The sequence below is a fragment of the Impatiens glandulifera genome, chromosome 1, assembly GCF_907164915.1.
Source record: "Impatiens glandulifera chromosome 1, dImpGla2.1, whole genome shotgun sequence".
Classification (NCBI taxonomy): Eukaryota; Viridiplantae; Streptophyta; class Magnoliopsida; order Ericales; family Balsaminaceae; genus Impatiens; species Impatiens glandulifera.
This window is the reverse complement of record NC_061862.1, coordinates 53974746-53990228: the sequence shown is the minus strand read 5'-3', so window position 1 is coordinate 53990228 and position 15483 is coordinate 53974746.

Here is a 15483-nt window from a genome sequence, read left to right as displayed (position 1 = left end):
TCTTTTAAGTAAATGAAAACTCAAACAAACCTCTATATATCATAGAATAATATATTTATAAAATATTAAAATATAATAATTATATTAATTCACTTATAAGTTTAATATAATATCTATACATATTAGACTTAAACCATATAATTTAATATATACTATTTAATATAATTTAATATATATTATTTAATATAATATCTTTATGTTTTAAGATGATATTAAATTCAAAGTTATCATTTTAGAGCACATAAAAATGATAGTCTAGTTTTTTTTTTTTTTTTTACTTTATAATTGGTTAGTTTAGCTATTTATAGATGGCTCTAATAATTTATTATTATATTTTTTTTCAATAATTATATTTTTAGATATTTTGTTAATATTTTTATTTTATTCCATTATCATAGACTCACAATTTTTTTCGTTTTTGTTTCAACTAAAGGTGAAAACATTATTGAAATTATCGTTATATCAAAAATATCGTACTGTAAAATATTGAAAATATTAATTTTTAAGTATACCGAAAAAACGGTAAGGTATGATACCGATACCAAAATTATTAGTAAAAAAGTAAATGTACGAGATTTCAAAATTTCAGAAATTATATATTTATATATATAACACTTATAATGAATAAATAATTACTAATTAAATTTTAAATAATTATATAATTTCTCGAATACCTTATAAAATTTGTAGTAAGATCAAACATTTATCAATGAATCAACCAATTTTAGTAAATTTATTTTATTATCCCGATATATTTCAATAGATTTTATGTTAATTCAATTACAAAAATAAAATTTTGAAAATAAAAAAAAAACTATTAATACTATAATATTAATTCATACACATATTAAACTAATTTTATTTCACAATAAATGGAGTTTAATAGGTTGTCAAGTTAATCTCAAATACAAAAATTTGAAACACAAAGGTTCACAACTCGAAAAAAAAATAGAATAACTTAAAAACTAAAACGGTTATTCAAAACTAAAACTCATTGGAACTCCTAAACAATGTAGAAGTATATTCTGGAAACTATGTGAAAAGAAGACAAAAAATTTGGTTTATTAAAGAATTCAATCAATTGGGATATACAAGTACTATGAAGTTGAGATTCAGTCATTTTTAGAAGTACTAAGGGGTTGAAAATCACCTATTAAAAATGTATAAGTTGAGTCCACTCTACAAAACATGAAGGTGATAAAAATCAAATCATATTTACAAAGAAGATGATAGGGCAAGAAAGTTTTTTTGTTCCACACACTTTTAAACCAAAAAAATGTGTAAAATGTATCTTATTTAGGTATAAAGGGTATACACTGATACCATACCTAAATCAAGTATACCGAAATTAATATACAATACACGTATGGATTTTTTTTATAATGAAACTTTTAGTAAGATATAAAGTATTATTAAAAAATTAAGGTATATCATACCGACCCATTCCTAATTTCACAATAACATTCAATGTCTAAGAGATTTTACCTTCTACGTTGGTTTATTTAGTTAATACACCGTCATTGTCTGATGGATCATAATACTCATGAGTAACTTCGTAGTTTTTTTTATGTTATTATTTTACCACAACATTTAATGTCGGTAAGATTTTACATTATTCGCTAATCTATTAGTAAACACACTATTATCTTGTCTTGTTTTTTATGAATCTTAACATTCACAAAAACATAACATTATCATTTCATAATCCCGTCTTCCTTGAATGGTTTAAGTCTTTTCCATATTGAATCTAAGGAGGATTATTATCTTATAGAATAATATATTTATAAAATATTATAATATTGTGATAATATTATTATATTATTATATTAGTTCTTATAGTTTTAATGTAATGTATTTATATTATAGATAAATATTTATTTTAAGCCAAATGAATTGTAATCATAAAAAACTAATATCTAATCCTTTTGGAAGAACATTTCTTTAAATTTATTTTTTAAAGAAAATATGATTTACATAATTTTATATAAATTATGAAGGGATAAAAAATTTCTTTTATAAGATTTACATAATTTTATAAAAAATTGTAAAGTAATGAAAATAGGTTGCACGGTCTTCTATGAAAATGAAAATTCAAACAAAACAATATTTTCATAATAAGAATATAAGTGAAATAAAAAACTACTCTATAAGACTATATCCCTCCAGTAGCTTTGATGGTTAGATTGTCTCAATCTTCATCAAGAATTCAATTATTAAAAGTATTAAAATATGTCTCCAAGGTTAATAATTACAATTTCAACTTATAATATGGTTTTCATCTACATCTAACAATTTATATATATAACTCTAACATATATTTATTTCTAATATATATAAAATCAACTCTAATATAGAACAATTATTTTTTATCGATTTTATTTCTATGTTATTTTCATTTAAAACTGACAGTGTTTGGTTGATAGATTTAATTCCAGAATATTGATTTGATTCCATGATACTAAGAATTATCCATTTATTTAAATTAGGAGAAATGAATCTCATTCATTTTTAACGTATTTTCTCTCTTATACCTATAATGCTCACTCTCATACCTTTTCTCTCATAATTATAATTATAATTATAATTATTATATTATATATATTTTTTTCTTTATAATTTTATTAGACATTTTTATAATTAAAATAATAATAAATTTTATAATTTATTAATTGAAATAAATTATTTAAATTATATCAAGAAATTATTTAAAATAAAATATAATTAATAAAATAAAATAAAAAATTTATAATAATTTTATTAACTAAAAATAATTAAATTATTTTGATATAATTAATTTATATATTATATATTAATAATAAAATTATAATAAATTAGTTAAAATATAAAAAATTAAAAATAAAATAACAATTTTATATAAAATAAATATTTAAAAAATATTAGAAAAATTAAATATGAAATATTTCAATTAAAAATATTATTAAAAATATTATGCAATGTTATAGTATATATCATTAAATAAAATATTATATTTAATTTAATTAATTATTAATGTATAATATTTTAAAGACTTTATATTGTTTCATAGATAATTTTTATTTATAAATAAAAGAAAAATTTAATATTTAACTATTTTTCTTATATATTTTAAAATATATATATAATCAATATAATAAAATATTAGATATTTATATTTTATTAAATTAGAACACACTTCAATATTTTATATATTTTAAACAAATATAATATAAAAATAATAATATTATGTATTTTTAATTAAAAAAAATAAAAATATTAATCTAATTTCAACTACAAAATAATATTAATAATTTCTTAATAATAAATTTAAACATTATCAATGAATGAAAATATCCAAACGTTATCAAATGAAATTGAGAATAATTAATATTCTTAATCAAACACTACACCTCTATCAATCATATATATTCTCATTCCACACATCTATTAATCATATTCCTATTCCGATTTCGATTCCCTTATTTGAACCAAGCGCCCCCAGTCTACAACCAACGGTCGAACTAGGTACTATCTTCTTTTCCCGATAGTCGAGGTAAAGAAACACTCGTGTTCAATGTCATAGAAATTAATGATGACGACCTTTATGGTTTTAACCGTTTCCTTTGGGTTTTGTCAAGTCCATAAATGTCATAGTTGCTTCTGTAAATCTATGGTGTAACAAATGGGCTATGGCTATTATCCCAAATGCAGAGATCAATGCAAGAAAATTCATCATTTTTAGAAATGCACTCAAGGAGTATTCATTCTTTGAATGTAAATGGTGTTGGGTTATATAAGACTTTTAGAGCTTCCTTATGTTTAAATCTATTAATTGTAAGAACAAAGAGAAGAAAAAACACACCTGATATGATCCCATGGAGTTTAGGTATTAACTATACATTTCCTTTTAAAAGAATTAATCGCATCATAATAAAATAATCTAATTTTTGGAAGGACATTTCCTTTTCTTTTGTTTTGAAAAAATATTTACATAATTTTAAATAAATTATAAAAGAATAAAACTTCCTTTTGTTTTCAAAAATAATATTTACCTTCATGGACTTTTTAAAAATTAAGATATTCATAATCTTTTATAAATTATAAAGGAATAAAAAAAAAGTAGCAAAATCTTATATGAAAGAAAACTCAAATGAACATATCAAGAATTGATCAAGAACGGTGTAATTCAATATACCATATTTCAATTGAATAATATATTCATAAAAAATTATCAAATTTTAAAATATAATAATTATATTAATTTAATTATAAATTTAATATAATATTTATATATTAGACATAAATGAACATGAAAAATGGATACAAATTTTTAATTACATTAGTTATTATAATAATTTTATATTTTAACATTATATTAGTATCAAGTTTTCATTTTTGAGCACATAAAATAGTCTAGTTCTCTACCAGCTTTATAAATGGTTAATAATTTATTATTATATATTGTTTTTCAAAAATCATTTTTCTTTTTAAATGTTTGGGTGATATTTTTATTTTATTCAATTATCGTACTCTAATCCGTTTTTCCAGTTGTTGTTTCAACAAGGTGAAAAATTATCGAAATTATCGTTATATTGAAAATATCCTACTAAATTATCGAAATTATCGATTTTTTCAGTGTACCGAAAAAATGTAAGGAATAATACCGATACTAAAATTTTTGTAAAGTTAAGGTAAAAGATTTTCAAAATTTTGGTAAATCGATATATATCAAAATAATATTTATCAATAAATATATATATAATTCTTATAAGAAAATAAATAATTACTAATTAAATTTTAAATAATAATACTTTATTTCCATTTTAAAAATATATACACGTATGTACTATAAAATTTTTATTGAGATCAAACGGTTATCAACGAATCAATCATTATTTTTAGTAAATTTATTTTCTTAATCGGACATATTTTAGAATATTTGATGTTAATTCAATTATAAAAATATATTTTTTGAAATTAAAATAAAAAATAATTATACTTTAATATATATATATATATATATATATATATATATAATCCATACATATGAAACTAATTCTATTTCATTATAAAATAGACCCAATGGAATCTAAAGTGTTGTCAAGTTTATTTAAAATATAAAATACAATGAAATCTGAAACATAAGAGTTTACGAATCGAAAAAAGAGTAACAACAACTTCAAAACAAAAACTTCTTCTAACTCCTAAACAAAATAAAAGGATATTCTATGAACACTATGAAATGAAGACAAGAGAGTTGGTTGATAAAAAATACAACCAAGTACTATAAAGTTGAGAATATAGTCATTTTTAGAAGTACTAAAGAGTTAAAAATCACCTATTAAAAATGTGTAAGTTGAGTCCTCCCTACAAAACAAGTGAGTGTGATAAAGTCAAATCATATTAATGAACAAGACGATAGGAAAAAAAGTGTTTTATTCCATACACTTTTAAACGAGAAAATGTGTGAAGTAAAATTAACCGAGTATGTTTTTTAGATATAAAGAGTATCGGGTATCTATCGATACCATACCGAAATTAAGGTATACTAAAATTAATGTACGATTAACTTATGGATTTTTCTATACTGAATCTTTTAATAAGATATAATGTATGGATAAATATTAAGGTATATGGTACCAACTCACCCCTAATTGCATACTATAATTGCATACTAGCATTCAATGTTTATAAGGTTTGTTTTTTCAATATACAATCACGTTGTTTGATGGATAGCAAATACTCATATGTAACTTCATAGTTCTTTTGTTGATGTTATTTCACCACAAAATTTAGTTCTGATAAGATTTTACATTCTTTGTTGATTTATTATTAGACACACTATTATCTCGTCTCATTTTTTTATTATTCTCAACACTCACGAGTTTATCCAGTTTAAAAATATAACATTATCATTTCACAATCTCGTGTTCAATCTTAAATTGTTAAAGTCTTTTCTATATTGAATTTAAGGAGGAATGTTATCCAAGCGAATAATAAATTTATAAAATATTATCATAATATTATAATATTGTGATAATATTATTATAATATTATATTAGTTTTTTTATAAGTTCAATGTAATTTCTATATATTATACATAAATTTTTATTTAAAACAAAATGAGTTGCATCATAATAAAATAATCTAATCATTTTGGAATGACATTTCTTTTATTTTGTTTAATAAAAGATTTTATTTTGTTTAAAAAAAATACAATTTACATAATTATATATAAATTATAAAGGGATAAAAAAAATTCAAAAAAAAAATACATTTATGGACCTTTGTCAAGAAAATAAGATTTACATAATTTTTTATAAATTGTAAGGAACAAAAAAAGGTAATAGACTCTTCAACGAAAATATGAAAACTCACACACAAACATATGAAGAACACAATAAACAATTTTTTCTTAATAAGAATATAAGTGAAATATAAGACTATATCACCTCTTGTGATGTTAGATTGTCTCATTCCTCCCAAGAATTCAATTATTAAAAGTATTTTAAATCTTTCTCTAATATTAATAATTAAAATTTCAACTCATAATATGTTTTTCATCTCCACCTAATATTTTTTTTTTCATTTATAACTCTAATATATATTTATTACTAATAATTTCAACTATATATAAAATCAACTCTCAAATAGAACAATTATTATTTTTATCCATTTTGTTTCTATATTATTTTCATTTAAAACTGACATCACTTTTTTTATTCATTCTTATGAAATTGTTATCTAAATTTTTTTGTTTTTTCTTTTATACTTCATTTCTTTTATTAATCATTAAAGTAAAAAATATAAAGTAAACTAATCTATTAATAAATAACTAGGTTATAAAAAAATTAAAAAAATGGTTACAAACATCTCATTAAAATCCCAAAAGTGGGAGGATTATAAATCAATTCTAGAAAAACCCTATATATGATTAAGGATGACAATTAAAATACCCTAAATATTGACTAGTAACATTCATCAATAAAAAATAGAGATTATAAACAGAAAAGACTACATTCAAATCTAACCATCTCAGCCTAGCATTTTCGCATGCCATCCGTTTTCATTGAAAGGCTTTCTTCCCATTCCTCTTCCTTTTCCCATTCCTCTGACGATGGAATGAGATTGTATTGAATATGATGATGAGTATTGTTGTTTCTCATTTTGAAATCTCTCTTTGTACAAGCTCGTTTTGATTTGATAGAATTTTTTTTTTAGAATTTCAGGGCTTTTACCTTTGTTATCTTCAACTTGATTTTCTGTGAACGTGTCTTCCTTATCTTCGGCTTCAGCTTCAGACTCTACATTGGTTTTGGAATATTCTTTATCGACTTTAGAATTTTCTGTTTCAGCTTTGAAATTCTTGGTATCTTCCTCTTGAGTTTCCTCAACAACAACTTGAGGTTCATCTTCTATTTCTATCATGATCCTTCGCATTATAGCAACTTTGATTTTCCTATTCATCATGATTCCCTTTACTTTTTTTCCTTCACTGTTTTCATTTTTCCCAGAATTCTCCTTATTTCCTTTTACAATTGTTTGATCCTTGAGTTTATCCTCCGTTGTTTCCTTCTTTTTCTTTTCTACTTCCTGTCTTTTCTATTTTTTATGTTCTTCTTTTTTAGTTTTTCACATTTATTGTGTAGGAAGTGTTACAAAAATCACACCTCTTTGGTTTTCATTCATAAGAGATCTCCATGACATTTGTGATTTCTTTGTTGTCAAGAACTGCCATTTTTATTGGTAGAACACTCCTACGATGCACTTCAATGCTAATTCTAGCAAAGGACAAATGCTCTCCTCCATCAATTATTGGGTCCATATTTAATAGTTTTCCAATTGTAGCTGTAAAATGACTAATTGCTTCAGCATTGTACATGTGGGTTGGAATGTTACAAAGCTTGAACCATATCTGGGTCGTTTCCTTTGGTCTACTTTGTAGATTCATCTCTCCTGACCACTTTTTCAGCTTCATGCAATTTGATCCTATGAAATATGCCATTTCTCTAGGATTTTTTCTGGATTTGAGCCATTTAAACAGTAGGAAGTAGATGTCATGTATGTTTGCAGAAAATTTTTTCAAGCCCTTTTCTCCCCACTATTAATTAGAGTCTCTTTGGTAGTTGAGAATGATACTTTGTTTTTCCCAATAAAATTTTCATCCACTACAAACTCCCAGTCTTCAATACATTTCTCCTCTACTTTAGAAGACAGTTTGAATTCAAAATGAGAGTTGAGTAACTCTACCTTTGTTTGGATATCCCCCAAGTAGACTTTTCATTTGTAGACATGGTATTCATATTTTTTTCTGCTTTATTCTTCCATACTTCATTGACTTTTCATGTTGAATTACTCCTGATAGTGTAGGTCTTGATTTTTGGAGTCTTCATCAGCTCCTTTATTGCATCAACTGACCATTTAACTATATCATCATATTCAGCTTTCTTCAGTAAATTCTATTCCTAGAGATAATGAATATTGAGTTGGATTGTTATTTGTTGAGATATCTATATACTGATTGTGATTTCTCCGTTCTTAACATGCATCAGAAATTTGATAATCTGCTTTTTAGGACTAAACAGGTTTGCTATTTAATTATAACCAATATTCCAATTCCTTCTTTCTTCCCCTGTTTTCCTACTATATTTTCTTTAAAATTATTATTAGCAATTGGTTCTTTACCTTTGCTGTATTCCTTATTTTCCTAAATAATTTCTTCAACAATTTTCTGTTTAGCGACCTCCCTTAAAACTTTCATCACAAATTCTTTGACTTCCATATACTTATTGATTATCTTTTTTCCCATTTTAATGAAAAATAGAACACAACAACAAAGCAACGAAGAAGAGAAATTATAGAATAGGGTACACCAGAAACCCTAGCTATTACAAAAATGGTAAATCAGAAACCTTACCATCCAACCAAGCTTTGTAGATGAATGACCGACCTAGCAATTAGAACTGATATCGTGCCGATTGTTCCGATCGTGCACATATTTGTTAAGCGACACTGAGAAACTACAACATGACCACAATAAGCGAACCGCGATCTTGATATCGTACAAATCGTATCAATCGTTCCGTTTTTTCCGATCGTGTCGTTCGTGTTTTTGTGATTAGAGAATTTATTGCCGAAATTTTCGTTGTAAACCTAAAATCTCCCGAGCTTTTCTCTCTATTCCTTAAATCTCGTAGTAAAGTGTAAAATAGAACCTTGGCTATTGAGCCTATGTAATAAAATATTACATGTCTTAGTTTCTATTTTAACTAACATGCAGCCCGGGAATTTGCACGAGTAATGATATAAAAACCGATAAAAAAATATTACGGTTAAAATGTGATAGCATTTTAAATTTACTCTCACATATAAATCCAAATTAACCACAACCCTCGATCCGGTAATCCGTACACATTGAAAATTAAGCATCATTATTTATATATATATATATATTAGTTAGTTAAAAAGTTAAACTTATATTGTTAGAACGTCCCGCGTCCATCAAATTTGGGGTTGAATTTAAAATATAAAGTCTTATTTGATTAAGGGTTGTACTTATTTTGTTAGGTTGCAAGTTCTTAACATACCTATAGAATTTTTAATTCTATTTTTAACCTATATAAGTTTATGGGCGGGTCAACCAACAATCCGACCAAAATATCATTTTACTCTCACATATAAATCCAAATTAACCACAGCTCTCGACCCGGCAATCCGGACACTTTGAAAATTAAGCATCATTATATATATATATATATATATATATATATAATAAAATAGTACACTTCTCAATTTCTATTTTAACTATCATGTAACCCGTACATTTACACAAGTAATGATATAAAAACTGAGAAAAAAAATTACGGTTAAAATGTGATAGAATTTTAAATTTACTCACATATAAATCCAAATTAACCAAAGCTCTCGAGCCGGCAATCCGTATACTTTGTAAATAAGCATCATTTAATATATATATATATATATATTATCTACTTAAAAAGTTGAACTTATATTGTTAAAACGTCCCGCGTCCATCAAATTTGGTGTTGAATTAAAAATATAAAGTCTTATTAGTCTAGTTAGTTAAATGGTTGTACTTGTTTTGTTAGGTTGCAAGTTCGAAAATAGATATAACATTTTTAATTTTATTTTTAACCTTTATAAGTATATATGGGCGGGTCAACCAACAATCCGACTCAAATATTACCTTAGTCTCACATATAAATCCAAATTAACCACAACTCTCGACCTGACAATCCGGACACTTTAAAAATTAAGCATCATTATATATATATATATAATAAAATATTACACGTCTCAGTTTCTATTCTAATAAGCATGTAACCCGTACATTTGCACGAGTAATGATATAAAAATCGAGGAAAAAAATTACATTTAAAATGTAATAGCATTTTTAATTTACTCTCACATTAAAATTCAAATTAACCACAACTCTAAACCCGGCAATCAGGACACTTTGAAAATTAAGCATCATTATATATATATATATTAGTTAGTTAAAAAGTTGAACTTATATTTTTAAAACGTCCCGCGTTCAGCAAATTTGGTGTTGAATTTAAAATATAAAGTCTTATTAGCCTAGTTGGTTAAAGAATTATAATTGTTTTGTTAGGTTTCAAGATCAAAACATACCTATAGGATTTTTAATTTTATTTTTAACCTTTTTAAGTTTATGAGCGGGTTAACCAACAATCCGACCCAAATATCCATTTACTATCACATATAAATCCAAATTAACCACAACTCTCGACTTGAAAATTCGGACACTTTGAAAATTAAGCATCATTATATATATATATATATATATATATATATAAAATAGTACACATCTTAGTTTCTATTTTAACTAATATGTATCACGTGCATTTGCACGAGTAATGATATACAAACTAAGAAAATAAATTATGGTTAAAATGTGATGGTGTTTTTAATTTACTATCACATATAAATTCAAATTAACCACAACTCTCGACCCGACAATCAAGACATTTTGAAAATTAAACATCATTATATATATATTAGTTATTTAAAATTTTGAACTTATATTGGTAAAATGTCATGCGTTCATCAAATTTGGTGTTGAATTTTAAATATTAAGTTTTTTTAGTCTAGTTGGTTAAAGAGTTGTATTTGTTTTGTTAGGTTGCAAGTTCGAAACATACCTATAGCATTTTTATTTTATTTTTAACCTTTTTAAGTTTATGAGCGGATCAACCAATAATCCAACCCAAATATCTAATTACTCTCACATATAAATTCAAATTAATCACTGCTCTCGACCCGACAATCCGGATACTTTGAAAATTAAGCATCATTACATATATATATATCGGTAATAAAATAGTACACGATTCAGTTTTTATTTTAACTAGCATTTAGCCCGTGCATTTTGTCACGGCCCAATCTTCTTGGCCCAAGAAGAGGAGGAGGCTTAAGGAGAACGTCACGGCCCAATCTTCCTGGCCCAAGAAAAGGAGGAGGTTTAAGCCCGGTTAATCCCAACGCAAGGAATGTTCTAGCAAGAAGGAATGTGTCATATTAGTGCATCATTTAATTGACAGTTAAAAGGCATGTCCTTGATTATCGCATCACTAATTATTAGTTAAAAGGAATGTCCTTGATTAGTGCATCACTAATTGACAATTAGAAGGAATCCCTAAATTAATGCATCACTAATTGGCACTTATAAGGAATGCCCTAAATTAGTGTGTCATTAATTTAATAGCTAGAATTATTCCTATAAATACCTGTGAGGTATTACATTATAAATCACCAAGTAATCCAGTGATATAATATTAATCTTTGTAAGAGTTTACTCTCTCTCTAGAATTTTTGTGTCAATTCTATTAAACGTCGAGTGTTGCGTCGAGTAAAGCTGACTAGTTACTCGTTCTTGTGAAGATTGTAACTAGTGTCGCACGGATCGTCAGTGAAAAGACTAAGCCCGTGACAATTATTATCAGAGCGGAAATAACAAAAAGATCGGATGAAAGTTCAAAGGTCGCGGACGAAGTAGAGAATCTTCTCCATGGGACCGGAGAAGATGGTAGGAACTCTCGCAAAGTTTAGGCGGGAGGATCCAAAGCTACCAAAGAAAGAGAAAGATCAAGAGACGCTATCGTTGACATTATCACCAGGTTGGAGAAAGTAGAACTCACTGTGGCGTACGGACAAGATAATGACGGGACCTAGAGGACGGCATTGCCGAGCTTGAGAAGGAGAGAGACGAGCTCTGAGGAGGAATGCAAGGTGCCCTGAACGAAGGCTTGTCCAAATGTCAAGAGCAAACTCAGATCGTGGAGTAGACCCTCCTTAGTGAAATCAATACCTTGATCGAGAAACTCGAGGTAATGTCATCAAAATTACAAGCGACCAAAAAGGATGTGGAGTTACTCAAGAAGGTGGTTGCGCAAGTGTGCGGACGTGCGCCTGTAGGAGTCCCCAATCCGATAAAGATAGACGTTCCAATGCCTAAAGCGTATTTAGGCGAGAGGAATGTGAAGGAGATCGACAACTTCTTATGGAGTCTGAACCAGAATTTTAAAGCACTCGACCTAGTAGAAGATGCGAGGAAGATAGATACTGCCATGACATACCTGGAAGACACTGCAATTCTGTGGTGGAGGAGAAGAAGTAGTGACATAGAAAGAGGTTTATGTCCTATCAATACTTGGGGTGAATTAAAGGAGGAACTTAAGAGACAAATCTATCCTGAAAACGCCATTCAAGAAGCAAGGCCAAGTTGCGACGACTCTCACATAGAGGGAGTATCAAGGAGTATGTCAAAGAGTTCATCGCTACTCTTCTTTAAATCCCTAACTATTCAAATGACGAAGCCTTGTTCTCCTTCACTGATGGTCTACAAATGTAGGCAAAACTGGAGTTGGAACGGTGTGGTGTCCAAGACCTAAACACCGCTATTGCCGTGGCTGAATCACTTGTTGAAATGAGAAGGCAAAAGAAACCAAAGTTGACCTATGAGAGGAATGACAAGGGGGAAAATGGTGGAAACCATATCTACAATAATGAAGACTCAATTAATTCTAACAAACTCAATGGTAGAGAAGATCTGGATGAGAAATGTAGAGGGAACCCCGGATAAAGTGTTTCTTTTGTGAAGGACCGTACAAAGGAAGAGAGTTCCCAATAAAGAACAAACTATCAACATTAATGGAGGAGCAAGAACGCCTTCACGATGAAGCTCTCTTGGGGTCGTTAAACTTAATCAGTGTCGTTACAGCAAAGTTTGATGAGCCAAAGTCCGCGAAGAAAGGGCAACTATTTGTGGAAACTAAAGTAAGAAACCACATGGTTAAAGCTTTGTTGGATACGGGAGCCAACAACAATTTTCTAGAGGTAAAGAAGGCAAGAAGACTAGGGATCAGGTACACTAAGGAGAAAGGGTGGCTTAAAGTAGTCAACTCGGAACCAATTGCAACTTATGGAGTTGCTCGTAATTTAAAGATCAACTTGGGGGAGTGGACTGGCCTTCTGGATTTCTCCATTATTGATATGGACGACTACAAAAAGGTTCTCGGCATAGAGTTCCTAGACAAGGTAAATGTCTTCCTACTTCCTTCTGCCAATAACGATTTACATTCTAGAGCAAGGCAATATTTGCACAATACTTTTAACGAGAGAGGGCAAGAGAGAAACCAGACACCTATCTGCCATGCAACTCTCAAAAGGTGTGGAGAAGACCCATCCATCATCTTTTGTCACCGTGAAAAAAGATGAGAAAATTGCGTCCAAAAAGAATATACCTCCAGAAGTTACAACTGTCCTAGAGAAAGGTTATGATGTAATTCTCGCTGGATTTCAGAGAAACCCCACCATAAGAGAGGTGGATCACAAAGAAGGGTTAGTCAAATATACTAAACCATCGGCGAAGGTTCTTTATCGCATGAACCCTCCCAAATAGGAGGAGTTGAAGAGGCAACCAGAGGAGTTGCCCTTCAAGAAAGAGAAGTGCGAAATAGCCAAGACCGCCAAAAGAATGAAGAAATGGGAGGACAAGAAGAGAGGACACTCGGAGTTCAGAAACCGAGTGATAGTAAAACTTCTCCTCCATCAATGGAGACGATTTTCCAAAGTTCACAAGGAGATTGTGAGGCAATGCGAAGGCCTTTTATTAGAGAAGAAACGGGTTGGAAAGCTAGCATGTCGCTCAAAACTTCTATCATATGTGGAGACATCATCCAGGCCTACAAGGAGGACGCGACGAGGACGTCGCCAGATTGAGTGGAGGAGAATGTCACGGCCCAATCTTCTTGTCCCAAGAAGAGGAGAAGGCTTAAGGAGAACGTCACGGCCTAATCTTCCTGGCCCAAGAAGAGGAGGAAGTTTAAGCTTTCTTAAGCCCAACGCAAGGAATGTTCTAGCTGAAAGGATATGGTCTTATGTTAGTCACTTCACTTACAAGAATCTTTTCAAGGAGATTGTATTGACCAGACACGTCATTTTAGAAAAGTGAGATAGGTAAGAAATGAGAGACATATCTAGATTTCTTTTTCTTTCATCTTCATCTTTAGGTGTTGTATTGAATATGCTTATTTTCATCATCAATTTCTTGTTTCTTGCTTCCTTGGTTGTTGATTTAAACAAAAATAAATAAATAAATAGCAACAACTTCATCATCATAAATGAGTGTTATGATGAAATTTATGTAAAGATGACAGAAAAAAGACTATGTACTTATGATCAAATAGAGCAAACACAAAGTGTTTGTTATTTATGCATATAAAATCAAAGAAAGATAGAACTACTAGTCCTATGTTTGGCATTCAATTTTTGATTTGTTGTTGGTGGTATTGGTGATGAAGGTGTATCCATTAAGGATTGTGTCTCTAACCATGATCCATTCATGAAGAGAGAGTTAAAGCTTCTTGGAGGAAATTAGCAGATCTACAGCCTGAAATGGGGGTGAGAATGACAAGCAGATCTTTGAGTACGTCTCATTCCTATTTTTTGGACATTTTATTTTAGAAAATTAAATTCTGACTTTAACAAACTAGACCCTAGATTAATTTTTTTGCATGTTGGAGAATTAGCATACCATAGACTGTTGTTCTTTTCCCTTGAAGTACTTCTCCAATATGTCATTTGTTCTGGTTGCATAACTAATATCTAATTATGATTAATATTTCTGTAACTTAGTCTCTTTGTTTTTTTTAAAATAGGTGTACGTTGATTGTGATGATTCCACATTTTGGAAGAATCAAATCAAGTTCACTGATATGCTATAAATTAGGATTCAGTAATGTTTAGATCTAGGGAAGGACAGTACCTTAGTAACAGCTTGAGATTTGATGAGTTGAGAAGAGATAAGAAGAGAATTGTGATTACAGATCCTGCAATTAGATAGACGGGATTAGAATTGTAGAGGCGAATAGAAATTGAGGAGAGAGAGTTATGACTAACCTTAGATTGAAATAATGGTTGAATGCTTTTCATTCTCAGATTGCTGCTTTCTTAATCATTCAATTG